This window comes from Rutidosis leptorrhynchoides, chromosome 6 (assembly GCF_046630445.1).
Source record: "Rutidosis leptorrhynchoides isolate AG116_Rl617_1_P2 chromosome 6, CSIRO_AGI_Rlap_v1, whole genome shotgun sequence".
Lineage (NCBI taxonomy): Eukaryota > Viridiplantae > Streptophyta > Magnoliopsida > Asterales > Asteraceae > Rutidosis > Rutidosis leptorrhynchoides.
The window spans coordinates 188,976,114-188,991,636 of NC_092338.1; the positions used below are offsets into that span (position 1 = coordinate 188,976,114).

Genomic DNA, 15,523 nt, shown 5'->3' on the forward strand with positions numbered 1-15,523 from the left:
TTTCTGTACTAAGCTATTAAGTATGAACTTTAACGGGTAGGTACTACCCTAGATATAATTATAAAACGCTAATAAGAAGAAAAGGCTTTTATAATAATAACTGGTTCATATTATTAATAAGCTACGATGTACTGTAAATACATACTACATCTATAATATTTCATGTGAATAATTATTTTTTTTCATTCTTATTGAAGATTATGGCGCGATTGAACCGAATGACGGAACAAGAAATCGAGGAACTCATCAATCAGTGAGTGGACGACAGAGTGTTATGGGTCGAGGCTGTGAGAGGTGTTGCAGTTAACCCAAATCCTCGTGTGGGATGTACTTACAAAACTTTTCAAGGTTGCAAGCCCTCATCATTCAGTGGAACAGAAGGACCAGTCGGTTTAACCCGGTGGATCAAAAAGATTGAGTCTGTGTTTAAAATCAGTGGTTGTATTGAGAAGGACATGACCAAGTATGCATCGTGCACCTTACAAGATAGTGCACTCACATGGTGGAAAAACTATGTGAAGGCCATAGGAGGAGATGTAGCTTATGATACTCCCTGGGAAGAATTCAAAACAATGCTAATCAACGAGTATTGTCCAATGAACGAGGTTAGGAAGTTGGAAGCTGAATTACGAAGCCTGAAAGTTGTTGGTACTGAACTCACCAACTACAATCAGCGATTCATGGAATTAGCTTTGCTATGTTGGTACCAACCGAAGAACGGAAGATAGAACTGTACAAAGATGGTTTGCCTAAAAATGTCAAAGAAAATGTTACAACATCGAAACCCAAGACTATTCACGAAGCTATCACCATGGCGAACGAGTTGATGGACCAGATTATTCTGGATAAGAACACCGATGTCAAGACATCGGGAAACAAAAGAAAGTAGGAAGGTAATCATCAACAATCCAACAAGAAACAAGAAACCACGCAAGGTGCGGATAGCGGTTTGAACTCAGGTTACAAAGGATGAAATCCTTTATGTAACAGATGCCACAAACATCACTCTGGTTATTGTAATGTGGTGTGCGAAAATTTTAATCGAAGGGGTCATCTTGCTGAAGATTGTTGGATTCCTGTTACAAATACAAATGGCACCAAGACTCCTGCCACTAATGCAAATAGAACTGCCTTGGCCACTGTTACCTGTTATGGGTGTGGGAAACAGGGTCATTATAAGAGCCAGTGTCCGAATCCAGAGAAGAATAATGGATCTGCACGTGGAAGAGCATTTGTTATTAATGCTAGAGAGGCGTGTGAAGACCCGAAGCTTGTTACGGGTACGTTTACCATTAATAACTTATTCGCATCTATTATATTTGATACTGGTGCCGATAGAAGCTACGTGAGTAGAGACTTTTACGCTAAATTGAATTGTTCATCATTACCTCTAGATGCTAAGTACATGATTGAGTTAGCTAATGGTAAACTAATTAAAGCCGATAAAATTTTCCGTGATTGTAAAATAAATTTAGCCGGAGAAATATTTAAGATTGATTTGATACCCGTAGAATTAGGAAGTTTTGATGTAATAGTCGGCATGGACTGGATGTCCAAAATAGGAGCTGAAGTTGTGTGTGCCAAGAAGGCAATTCGCATTCCTCGTAAGGATAAAACGCCAGTAATGATTTATGGAGAGAGGGGTAACTCAAAGCTAAAACTCATTAGTTGTTTGAAAGCTCAAAAGTGCTTGAAGAAAGGGTGTTATGCTATCTTAGCACATGTTAATAAAGTCGAAACGAAGGAAAAAGTGAAGAGCATCAATGGCGTGCCTGTGGCAAGAGATTTTCCTGAAGTCTTTCCGGAAGAGTTGTCGGGATTACCTCCATTTAGATCTGTAGAATTTCAAATAGATCTAGTACCAGGAGCTGCACCAGTGGCTCGTGCTCCATATAGACTTGCACCATCTGAGTTAAAAGAACTTCAGAGTCAGTTAAAAGAATTACTGGACCGTGGATTCATACGACCAAGTACTTCACCGTGGGGAGCTCCGATTTTATTCGTCAAGAAGAAAGATGGATCTTTTAGGATGTGTATAGATTATCGTGAATTAAATAAGTTAACTTTCAAAAATCGGTATCCACTACCGAGAATTGATGACTTATTTGATCAACTGCAAGGATCATGTATGTACTCGAAAATTGACTTAAGATCGGGCTATCATCAATTACGTGTCAAAGAAGAAGATATTCCGAAAACTGCTTTTCGGACACGTTATGGTCATTACAAATTTTGGTTATGCTGTTTGGGTTGACTAATGCGCCAGCTGTATTCATGGACCTCATGAATCGAGTTTGTAGTCCGTATTTAGATAAGTTTGTTATCATTTTCATTGACGATATTCTTATCTATTCCAAGAGTGAGCAAGAGCATGAGCAGCATTTAAGGTTGGTATTAGAATTGTTAAGAAAAGAACAGTTATACGCCAAATTTTCTAAGTGTGCATTTTGGTTGAAAGAAGTGCAATTTCTTGGCCACGTTGTTAGTAGCAAAGGAATTCAGGTTGATCCAGCTAAAATTGAGGCCATTAAAAAATGGGAGACTCCTAAGACACCAACGCAGATACGCCAATTTTTGAGTTTAGCTGGTTATTATAGAAGGTTTATTCAAGATTTTTCCCGAATAGCTAAACCATTAACAGCGTTAACGCAAAACGAGAAGAAGTACGAATGGACTTCTGAGCAGGAAAGTGCATTTCAATTACTGAAGAAGAAGTTGACTACAGCACCTATTTTATCGTTACCTGAAGGGAACGATGATTTTGAGATATATTGTGACGCTTCGCGACAAGGTTTTGGTTGCATCCTTATGCAACGGAAGAAAGTTATAGCATACGCATCTCGACAATTGAAGATTCACGAGCGGAATTATACGACGCATGATTTAGAATTGGGAGCAGTAGTGTTTGCATTGAAGATATAGAGACACTATTTATATGGGGTTAAATGCACTGTGTTTACTGATCATAAAAGCCTTCAACATATTTTTGATCAGAAACAGCTGAACATGAGGCAATGTAGGTGGGTCGAGCTGATAAACGACTATGATTGTGAGATTCGCTATCATCCCGGGAAAGCGAATGTAGTGGCTGACGCTCTAAGCAGAAAGGAACGGGAACTAATTCGAGTACGAGCGATGAACATAAAAATTCGCATGAATCTCAACTCACAAATCAAAGAGGCTCAACGAGAAGCTCTTACTAAAGAAAACATAGGAAATGAAATAATGAAGAAGTATGGGAAACAACTCGTTATACGGGAAGACGGAATTCGATATTTTGCAAACCGTATTTGGGTACCAAAGTTGGGTGGATTATGGAAGTTGATATTGAATGAGGCACATAAGACAAGATACTCGATACATCCTGGAGTTGGAAAGATGTATCAAGATCTTAAGACGCATTATTGGTGGCCTAATTTAAAGACAGATGTTGCAACATATGTTGGGGAATGTTTAACTTGTTCCAAAGTCAAAGCAGAACACCAGAAGCGTCAGGGTTACTTCAACAACCAGAAATCCCAGAATGGAAATGGGATGGTATTACCATGGATTTCATCACAAAGTTACCTAAGACTGCCTGGGGTTATGACACCATTTGGGTAATAGTTGATCGTCTCACCAAATCTGCACATTTCTTGCCTATAAAGGAAATAGATAGAATGGAGAAACTATTACAATTATACATAAAGGAAATTGTTTCAAGGCATGGAATACCTATTTCCATTATATCCGATCGTGATAGTAGATTTACATCAAAGTTTTGGCAATCACTACAGGAGGCCCTGGGAACTCGTTTGGATATGAGCACCGCATATCATCTACAAACTGACGGGCAGAGTGAAAGAACAATTCAGACTCTTAAAGACATGCTCAGGGCATGTGTGATCGATTTTGGAAACGGATGGGATAAATATCTACCATTAGCAGAATTCTCGTATAATAACAGTTATCATGCGAGCATTAAAGCTGCACCATTCGAAGCACTGTATGGAAGGAAGTGTAGATCCCCTATCTGTTGGAATGAAGTAGGAGATCGACAATTAACTGGTCCCGAGATCATACACGAAACGACTGAGAAGATAGTACAAATCAAGGAGAGATTGAAAACAGCCCTTAGTCGCCAAAAGAGCTACGCCGATGTCCGAAGGAAACCATTAGAGTTTCAGATCGGTGACATGGTTATGCTAAAGGTGTCACCTTGGAAAGGTGTAATACGTTTCGGTAAAAGGGGTAAACTGAACCCAAGGTATGTAGGCCCGTTCAAGATCATCGAACGCATTGGACCGGTAGCTTATCGACTCGAGTTACAGCAACAACTCGCCGGGGTACATAATTCATTTCACATCTCAAACCTCAAGAAATGTCTTGCAAAGGAAGATCTCACCATTCCTCTTGAAGAAATCCAAGTCGATGAGAAACTACAATTCATAGAAGAACCAGTCGAAATCATGGACCGTGAAGTTAAACGGCTCAAGCAGAGCAACATACCAATCGTTAAGGTTCGTTGGAATGCTCGAAGAGGTCCCGAGTTTACTTGGGAATGAGAGGATCAGATGAAACAAAAGTACCCACATTTATTTTCCGAGAACGAAAAATAGGTACAACTTTAAAATTTAGGGACGAAATTTATTTAACGGGTAGGTACTGTAACGATCCGGATTTTTCCGATCGTTTTACACTTATAAGATTAATATTTACATAAATTAAACCTTACCAACATGATAAGCAATCTAAATTGTTGAGACTTATGTTTTTGAAAAGAGTTTTACACAACGTTTGACCGTCCAATTTGACCGATGATATCACGAACTATATAACATACGATAATTATACGTTTGTGTATATATATGTATTTTTATATATTTAACATGATCTAAGAATATTTTAACATCTCATTGTGTACTAATAACAATGAGTTATAAGTATATTTTGAGACTACTAACTTAAATTTTCAAAACGATAACTATATGTGACGTTCTTCGACTTAAATACTTAAAACTTATAATGCTTATACATGTATCGTATAGATATGTATTTTATCACTTTTAAAGGATTTATATACATAAAACAATATAAGTATATTTACAAAAGATAGCTATATTTGAATCCTCGTTTCGTTTTCTCAAGATTTTTATACGTATATCTAGGGTATATGTACCCGTATCATACCCAACTTCTATACGTATTTACTATTGGTATATACACATCACAATCACTTTATTAGCAGCTATGAGTCAGTTAATTTTGGATCTTAGCATGCATTATTAATTAATTTGGCATATTACAAGACTTTTGCACAATATTACAAATTTATACATCTTTTCACCACCATTTACACTCCATTCCAATTTCATTTTTACTACACATTTTCTCTAACCAAAAACACACTTTTAGGACCCTTAAGTGTTCTTCACAATCTCAGCAAATAACCATGAAGATCTAGCTTCAAAAACAACCCTTACTCATCATAAGAAAATCCATTCAAGAACACTTCAAAAATCCTTCCAAGTAAACAAGTTTACTTCCAACCTTTCAATCCAACTCCACCACTCTTTTGATTCTAGGATTTTTCTCATCTCTTACAGTAAATTTGTCTAAGTAACTTGAGGTAGTAACCTTATTCATAATCTTATTCAATTCATATTCATATAGCTATCTTATTTTGTGGTATAAAATTTTAACAACAAGAACATAGTTTGAATGATTTCAAACTTGTTCGCAAACTAAATAGATCCTTCTAACTTGACTTTTAAAACACTTCAAGACCTGTAATATATCATAATGATATGCTAACTTAACAAGATATAACTTGGTTTTACAAAGAACACCTTAAAAACTGAATCTACGTCGTAGGAGTGCAACCGGGGGCTGTTTTGGGTTGGATAATTAAAAACCATCTTAAGCTTTGAATTGGAAGTTCATATTCTGGAAAAATGATATTTCTTATGAATATGTTAACACATAAAAATTTTATGGTTTAACTCAAAGTGTAAGTATTTTTAGAAAAATGATTATTAAATGTTGTTTTTATGATGGAAAATGATCACTTTCATAAGTTTCACCAAAGTTTGACCTATAACCTGTGATTTTGAATACAACCTAAGATATTTTCAGTTCATATTCTTAAAATTTGACTCGATCCAAGGAAGTGGCAAGTTGAACCAACAAAAACGGAGTTGTAATGAAGAAACTACGACTAAAATAAGATCGGGTATGCGAAGCTAGTTTAGCTACGAAAATATTTGGAGAAAAATTAAATTAATCATATATTTCTAATTAATATGATATTTCATATATATTTACTTATGATTTGATTTTATATATTTCAGGACCACCCGTAAACAACACGAGAATATTAATCATAAGACCTCATGATTGTACGCAACACGTCATTTGACAACACGGTACTTTATGTACGCAACACGTCATTTGAAAACATGGTACCATGGGTCAAGATTAATTCTGATCAATACGAATATGATAGGGTCTTTATTTATTTTATTGAGCAACTAATTGTGGACCACTAACATCGGACTGCTAACTACGGACTAAGAAAATATTAAAAGTATTAAAAGTATATATATATATATATATATATATATATATATATATTTATATATATATATATATATATATATATATATATATATATATATATATATATATATATATATATATATATATATATATATATGTAACGATTACTTAAAAAGAAAATATGTTGATATATTATATATATGGTTAGGTTCGTGATATCTATCGGAGACCAAGTCGTGATAAATACCTTCAAGGCAAAAGTGAGTATATAGTCCCACTTTTAAACTCTAAATATTTCGGGATGAGAATACATGCATTTTATGATTTACGTTATGGACACAAGTGATTAAAAATATATATTCTACGTTGAGTTGTACCACTGGCATACTTCCCTGTAACTTGGTAACTATTATTTACATGAGGTATTGTAACGCGAATCCTGTTGATAGATCTATCGGGCCTGACAACCCCAACCGGACTGGACGACCAGTATTCAACGGTTGCACAGTACTTCGTTTTGGTGACTGCACTTGGTACGGTGTAATAAGATTTCATAATAAAGGGAATATGCGACGTTGATTAAATGTTAAGTATGGTTATCAAGTGCTCAACAACTTAGAATATTTTTATTAAAACGTTTATATATGAAATCTTGTGGTCTATATTTATAACGCTGCCGGCATTAAACCTATATCTCACTAACTTTATGTTGACGTTTTAAGCATGTTTATTCTCAGGTGATAACTAAAAGCTTCCGCTGCAACATGTTGAATTTAAGCAAGATCTTGAGTATGCATATTTGTGTCAAAAATAAAACTGCATATCGGAGGATTTGTAATGTAAAATATGTTGGAGGTCGTATTGTTATTATCACATGTAAAGTTTGTAAGTCTAAGATTATCGCTAAACGATAATCATTATTAAGTTGTTTAAACCTTGTATTTGTAATAAAAGCTATGGTTTGTATTGTAAAAACGAATGCAGTTTTTGAAAAATGTCGCATATAGAGGTCAATACCTCGCGATGAAATCATATGTTATTGCATTCATGGAAGTAGTTCAAACATTATGAGACTCAGTTTAATAGACTTTGCTTATCGTGTCGAAATCATATAAGATTAAGTTTAAATTTGGTCGAAAATTCCCGGGTCATCACAGTACCTACCCGTTAAAGAAATTTCGTCCCGAAATTTGAGTGAGGTGGTCATGGCTAACAATAAAAATGTTTTCATGACGAATATGAGTTGATAATTTGAGTTTTATCATCATTGAGTAATATGGATAAAAGTAATTCGATTATTCGAAAAGTACGAATGAAGTTATCACCAAAGAGTGAAATAGGAAAGTAAAGATTCATCTTAACTTTTGACAGAGTCAGGGTTGAATTTAGAAAATAAGGTGCATCTTAACTTTTGACGTTGTATTGGTTGAATTCCAGAATTCAAGGGATTTATAGAAAATCTTCGAAATCGAAAAGATTTGATTCTTCGGTGAATAAGGAAATTGAGATCTCTATAATTAAATACCATAATTCTGCTTCGATTACTCTGTCTGATATTTCTATTATAAATCAAACTCTTCCGTTTCATTATTCTCACCATTCCTATACTTTCTTTCTTAGTCCATACATCCAAAAGATTGTGAAAATACTTAATTCCGTTCTGATCCTTGTCCTCATCCTTACTATCGCAACAATCATTCTCCTTTTCCAACTTCCACCAGAGGAATCTGCTTTCTTCTACTTCACCCTTGGGATTATAATGTTTTTAATTTTCCCGTGTCTTTATGTTGCGATAAACATTGATATACACGGTTTGTAATTTCGGTGTTATTATTGGGCTTTATATTTTCTCTTATAGTTCGAAGTCCCCGCTTCTGTCTTCTATAATAATTGTCATTCACAGTTAATACTCTCTTTTATTTGTTGCGATTTATACCCCCTTTCTATTTCGGAGCTTCATGCTTTGTTTTCTCTTCTACCCATTAAGCACATCAAGTAATGGTCCAGAATTCATAAGTATGGAGTTTTGAATGAACATGACTAACGTTCTAAGAGAGAGATTGTAACAGCACTATTTTGTTTGGTTAAATTACCAAAATTCAAAAGAAAATATAGAATTATCAAGAAGATATGTTCTCGATATGTTTGAAGATTAGATAGAATGTAAGAGTCGTGTAACATAGTACATGATGACGTTATGGTCTGTGAATCATCACGTTTCATTAGGAACTCAGCATGACTTACTGTAATATAATCACGTTGATCAAGTGTCATTATATTATACTAACTCATGCATCAGTTCCCAACATTACTTCAATAACATTCGTATTTTAAGCTTGAAAGTTTACAGAATATAGAAACTAACAGTTTCTATATGATGTAACACTGATAGCTGATTTGTTGCACGTGGGGTACAAAATAGTATTATATTTTTACTACGAAATGCGACAAAATATTACACATGTTTTATTTATTTATGGATGGGATATACCTAAACCTTGCTACAACACTTATAGGCAGTGTACCTAATCGTAGAGTAGTGTAGTTTTTAGTAAGTCCGGTTCATTCCACAGGGAGCTGGTGATGCGTACTATATTTTTAAGTGACTATATTTATATAAATATATATATAAGTATTATTATTATTATAAAAGGGGGGTTTACCGTTTAATGACCGGTTTGCCGATTTTAAATAAAGCGTAAAGATAAATGACGATAATTAAAATGCGTAAAATAAATAACAATATTTAAATGACAATAAATAAAATAGCGAGTAAATGACAGTACGATGAGAAATATAATAAAACAATTATGCTTATTTAAACTTTCGTAACCATGATGTTTGACGTTTTAATTTTAATTAATTATCTTGGGTTAATTGTCCTTTGTCCTGGATTTATTTGATACCTATCTGGTTTTTGTCCACAATAGTTCATCGGTCATAATTATAAAATGATCGTCAAATTAACCTTATTCCCGAAGTCAAATATTCCAACTAATTAGGGATTCGAACTGTAACAAGGTCTTAATACTTTGTTTAATGATTACACCAGGTTATCGACTATGTGTAATCCAAGGTCTTAATACTTTGTTAACAATTACAACAATTACCCTTGTATGTAATCCACCCTTGTTTTAATTAGTCCATGATTATTAATTTACCACTTGATCAGAATGAATAACCAATTACACAACCCAATTGATTAATTAAATGATTGTTAAAGATATCGTATAAATGTCACTAAATAGGACATGCATAATCATTTAATAATTATTAGATTAACTAATTTGAAGATAGGTTCGACAGGCTCTAAAGAATTGTCATTTAATTAGACAATACCCCCCATCTATTAATGGTTCATGGTCCAATGTCCACAAGTGTCGGTCTTTTGTCCATACCCTAATTATGGTACAAAATTTAATAACCAAATCTTAATTTTTAGTCTAACATCACGATTACTTCGGCTCAAATAAGCATAATAATAACTTAGTTACGAGACATTAATTTAAAAAGGAAAAACATAGCTTACAGAGATTATTTATCGCGTAGCGTTACACGGACAGAGTTCCGACTTAAAACCCGTAAAACATTTCTTACAATAACCCAGCTAAACCATTATTATTATTAAATCTAAAATTAAAATTAAAATTATAATATAAATATATTACATAAATTGAGAGATAGATTGAAAAATGGTACAAAAACTCGGCAGAAGCTCGTGCCTTTTATATGCAAATTCTGAATTTGGTGTGTTCCGCGATCGCGGCATTTTATGCCTGAGGAGCTCCGCACTCGCGGAGTTCGTGTGTCCAGCTCATCCATTTTTGGAACCTTGCTTGTCGACATTTATATATATAATATAATATAAATAATTTATATAATTATTTATATATTATATTATATTTATGTGTATAGTTGATTTGTAATTTCCGCTTCGTTGTGTCGCGCGTTGAGAGTCGGTTCATGTCTTGGTTCCGGATTTTCGAACGCCTTTTCGTATAATTTAATATCTTGTACTTTGCGTTTTTCGATTTGTAATTTGCACAAAAATTGTTCTCCTTAACTTCCAAAATCCGTGCGAGTCTTTTACTCACTTTTTAGTGGCACTTTTAAGTGTACTATGGCTTTAGTGGCACTTTTCAGGCTTTAGTGGCACTTTTTCTTCAATTCTTTAATCTTCGTGCTTCGCCTTCACATTTATTTATTTAAACAATTACAATGAAAATATAATACAATTACATATGAAAACCTATTATTTAGGAGGGATATTGCTTATGAAATATATGTTCATTTGGAGCACTATCAAATATCCTCACACTTGAACGTTGCTTGTCCCCAAGCAATACATAACTTGAAATTAAATCACACGAATCACTTCTTTATTCTTCACACTTTATACATCAGTGATTTTGATACGGCGGTATAGATAATGATAGTAACATTGTGGTTTACAGTCCCACGTGACTATGAAAATTTAGATCCTTTAAGGAAATTGAATCTTTATGAAAACATTTGATCTTTTGAAAATTCAAGCTAGATTTTACCCTAGACAAGTTTTCCCGAATAACCCTTCACCGGTGTTGCAAAATATTTTTGTGGGTTTTGTGGGTTTCATATTTGAAAATTTTAGCTCAACATTTGCGGTTTTGTGTCACTCAATTGCTAACCTTGTATTAGGAAAGCAACACATCCAGTTTACTTGTCCCGTATATTACCTTTCGGCAAACTACCGTCCGGTTGTAAAGGAAATCGATGAACAAGAAACTGTTAAGGCAATGTCTAATGACATGCATTTGTTCATGGTCTAAAACGTGTCGGATGCTATTACTATCCTTTGTAGGAGCAATAGTAAAGATCATCCTATGATTTTTTGGTCTGGCACAAGGTCCTGTCTTCGACCATGCTATGCAACCACTGTTCTTACTGACACCCGATTTGGTTCAGGTGACCTAATGAATTCGGATGAATTCTCAGGATTTTACGTTTAATGATAATGAACGCATTAAAAATAGGTTTTCAGAAAACAAATCGATTTTAATTTTGATCAAAAAAATTTCTCGTTCAAGCTCGAGTTTAGATATCATCGAATTCCATGAGTTTGTAATTCTCAATCTTTAAAGTCAATCTCAAGGATTGAGTAATATCAAGCTTAAATGCTGATTTTTAATCTTTAAGGAGATTATCCTTTTCTGGGGGTCTGATTCATTAGTCTTATCAAGCTAATTTTCACGGCGCCCTCCCCATTTTACGAGACAGATCCTCTCATGGTTAGGATAAGTCTGACCACTTGGCGACCCTGTTTGATGCTGAGGTCCGTGGATTTCCTGCTGATTTTAGAGATGACTTTTCTAGATTTTTCGTCAACCTACAGCTGGTCTGGACGACAACTTCTTAACCTAAATCAAGAAGCGCGTGTCTTTTTCGGAAGACTTTACTTCCTTTTAATGATGGAATTGATTCATCGTGTAGATCCATCTTTTTTTCCAAAGTATTACAATAAATCGGGTAAAACTGATTAGTTTAGTCCAAAACAAAAGTACCTGCAATAAGCTTGTACAGATATGTGATATATGTTTTAAAGAACTTGGTGAATTCTTTCCACACTCAGTTTTTATTTCTTTCTTTCTTTGCCTTTTTATTCTCCTTTATTCCATTTTAAATGAATTCAAGCGTTTTTGGGTTATTTCTCAATTTATGTCATTTCCAAGGTAACAATAATTTCGGTATTATCACCTAGTTTTATCGTTCATAAATATGTATAAACATGATTTTGAATTCATTTAGTTGAAATTTTTTTAAATTTTCACAAAATTTGGCAATTAAACCAAGTGTAAACCCTAGAGAATTTATAACCCTTCCCCACACTTGAGATCTTGCAATGCCCTCATTTGCAAGAAATCAGTAAAAATTTAAATTCATGAGGGTGATTAGTGTAGAAAAATGATTAAAAATACCGAGTTTGCAAACATATTGTTGTTATTTCACATTTAATATTTTGCGTCTTGTCATCAAAATTAGTACCTTTTTCTGAACTTAATGACAGTCTTTGAAAGTGCGTTGTTTTACCCTGTTTTGTACATAACATAAAATACAAACATATATATACATATTTTTGAAGTTTGGTATATATCCTCACTTTCAAAAATTTATAAAATCTAATATTTTTTTTGCATACTTTAAATCAATAAAATTAAAAATAATGATAACAAAATTTGTCGTCCCGCCCTCGAGTAAAGCAATTTCGGTTCAATGACCTAGTGTTTAACTCACGACGAATTTTAGAAATCATTTTTTTTTAAACTTAATTAAATAAAGTAAATTTTTGTTTTTAAAATCACACAAAACTTAAATTTAAAAAGCATATTAATTATATAAAACCTACAAAAAAAAAAAAAATTCAGAATGGGGGGAGAAAACTAGTTCTTTAGTGTCTGCTAGTGGAAAAGACCAATCGGATTCCATTCTCGGAACTACACGAGAACAGAACAACTAACTCTAGACAACATTTTCTTTTTAGAACATTTGAATCTCCCCACACTTAGGTAGCTGCGGTGTCAAAATTGTGATTAACTTCATCGTCAATTTCTCTTGAACCATAATCAACTTGCATATCTGTGACTTTTGCTTTAAGCCAGTGACCGACTTCTTCCGTAATATCCACAAATTCAACTAGTATTGCCTTTTCTTTAGGCGAAAGATTGAATACTAACCGATTACATAACTTAAAGTTTCCCTTACTTCTAGCATCAATAATCCGTTTAAAAAGTTTCTTCATTAAACTATTAATAACGGGATCATTTAATTTCGTATCAACAACGGGGTTCTTTGTTATCAGGTCATCATTAGGTGTTACTTCATCTTCCCCACACTTAGGTGTTTTATTATTGTTAAGCACTACCGTTGGAGTTGGTAAAACAACATGTTTCTTACCAATCGTTTTTGTTGGTTCAACGGTTTTGGTTGGTGGAGATTTAGACTTTCGAATCATAAAGGTGATCGATTTCTCATTATTACTAAGTGTCATTCTTCCCTTTCTTACATCAAATAACGCCCCGGTGGACGCTAAGAATGGTCAACCTAAAATTAGAGGAACGTTTGAGTCCTCTTCTATGTCAATGACAATAAATTCGACTAGAAAGGTTAAATTACCTACTTGAACAGGTAGGTTGTCAGCAATTCCAACTGGGTGTTTAATGGTTTGATCAAGGAGTCGAACACTCATATCCGTTGGACTTAACTCACCTACTCCTAATCTCTTATATAATGAAAGAGGCATAACACTCACACTTGCACCTAAATCTGCTAGTGCATCATACATGACACAATCACTTAGTAGACAAGGAACAATAAATTTACCCGGATCACCTACCCTAGGTGGAGGTTTTGGTGGAACTGTCTTCACCGGGTTTACTTCTACGGTTTTTGTTTCTTTCACTTTCTTATTCTTCTTCTTCTTCTTTTTTCCAAAGGTATCACAAACTTTATTACCTATCACTTGCTCATACTCAACTCCTTTTCTTGGAAACGGGATGGGTGTTTTGTATGGTGCCACCACTGGCTTTACATACTCGGGTGGTGGTGGTGTTGTAACTTCTTCATTGTTACTCACATCTAAAACTTTCCCATCTTCTGGTGTTAGTTTTTCAGAATTTGTTGATACCATGTTAACATTTTCATTCCGAGGATTTTCTTCATTATTACTCAGTAGCATTCCTTGTTCCCTTTCACTCATCAATCTAACAAGAGTACCTACTTGTTTTTCTAGATTTAAAATGGAAGCTTGTTGAGTTCTAAATGACTGATCAAACCTCTCATTCGTTTGGGTTTGAGTTTCAATAAATTGTGTTTGAGATTCAACTAGCTTAAATACCACTTCTTCCAGATTTGACTTTTTCTCTTCAGTTTGTTTTGGTGGTTTATACAAGCCAGGTCTTTGTTGATTGAAAGTGTTGTTTTGAGTTGGTTGGTTATTCGGACCTTGTTGGTTATACGAGTTATTGTCGGGTCCTTTTAGATTGTAAAGAATGTTTTAATTTTGATTGAAGTTTAGCCTTGGCGGTTGATAATTATTCTGATAATTCTTTCCCGGCCTTTGGTTCATGTAGGAAACATTCTCACGTTGTTCCATCGTTTGCTCAACATTAAAATCTTTCGTTAAGTGTGGTCCACCGCATTGCTCACAACTGATTCATATTGCGTGAATATCTTTAGTCATCTTTTCCATTCGTCTTTCGAAAGCATCTATTTTTGCGGAAACAGAATCAAAGTTATGGCTAGAATCGGCTCTAGCCGCTTTAGATGAATGAAAAATATCTTTTTCCTGATGCCACTCATGAGAGTGGGATGCTGTGTTATCAATAATCTTGTGAGCTTCGGTTGCGGTTTTTTTTCATAATGAAACCACCAGCTGCTGTGTCGATGTCTTTTCGTGTGGCAATGTCGACGCCTTTATAGAAGATTTGCACTATTTGAAAAGTATCTAAACCATGTTGAGGACATCCTCTCAACATCCTTCCGAATCTTCTCCATGCCTCATATAACGTTTCATTTGGCTTTTGCACGAACGTGGCAATTTCTCCTTGAAGTCTCACGGCTTTAGATGCCGGAAAGAATCTTTGAAGAAATTTCTCAACTAAAACATCCCATGTATCAATCGCTCCTTCAGGTAACGATTCTAACCAATCTTTGGCTTCTCCTTTTAAAGTCCATGGGAACAACATAAGATAAATAGTTTCATCCTCAACTTCTCGAATTTTAAATAGATTACAAATCCTATTAAAAGTTCGAAGATGTTCATTTGGATCTTCTTTTGTTGTACCACCAAATTGGCACTGATTGGTGATCATGTGTAGGATTTGTCCTTTGATTTCAAAATCTGATGCTCTAACATCTAGCTGAATAATGGCATGACCTTGGCCCGTGCGTATGGCTCTCATTCGGTCTTCCATGCTTTGAGGTTCCGTGATTTCCATTTTTGAATTTGTTG

General features: G+C 34.4%; 1 non-coding gene across 1 annotated transcript; it reads left to right on the plus strand.

The window, feature by feature from the left end:
- The first annotated feature begins 15,018 nt into the window (after positions 1-15,018).
- On the plus strand, positions 15,019-15,125 carry LOC139856544 (small nucleolar RNA R71). The gene has a single exon (XR_011762019.1). It is a non-coding gene; the product is annotated as a small nucleolar RNA R71 (small nucleolar RNA).
- Positions 15,126-15,523: the final 398 nt, after the last annotated feature.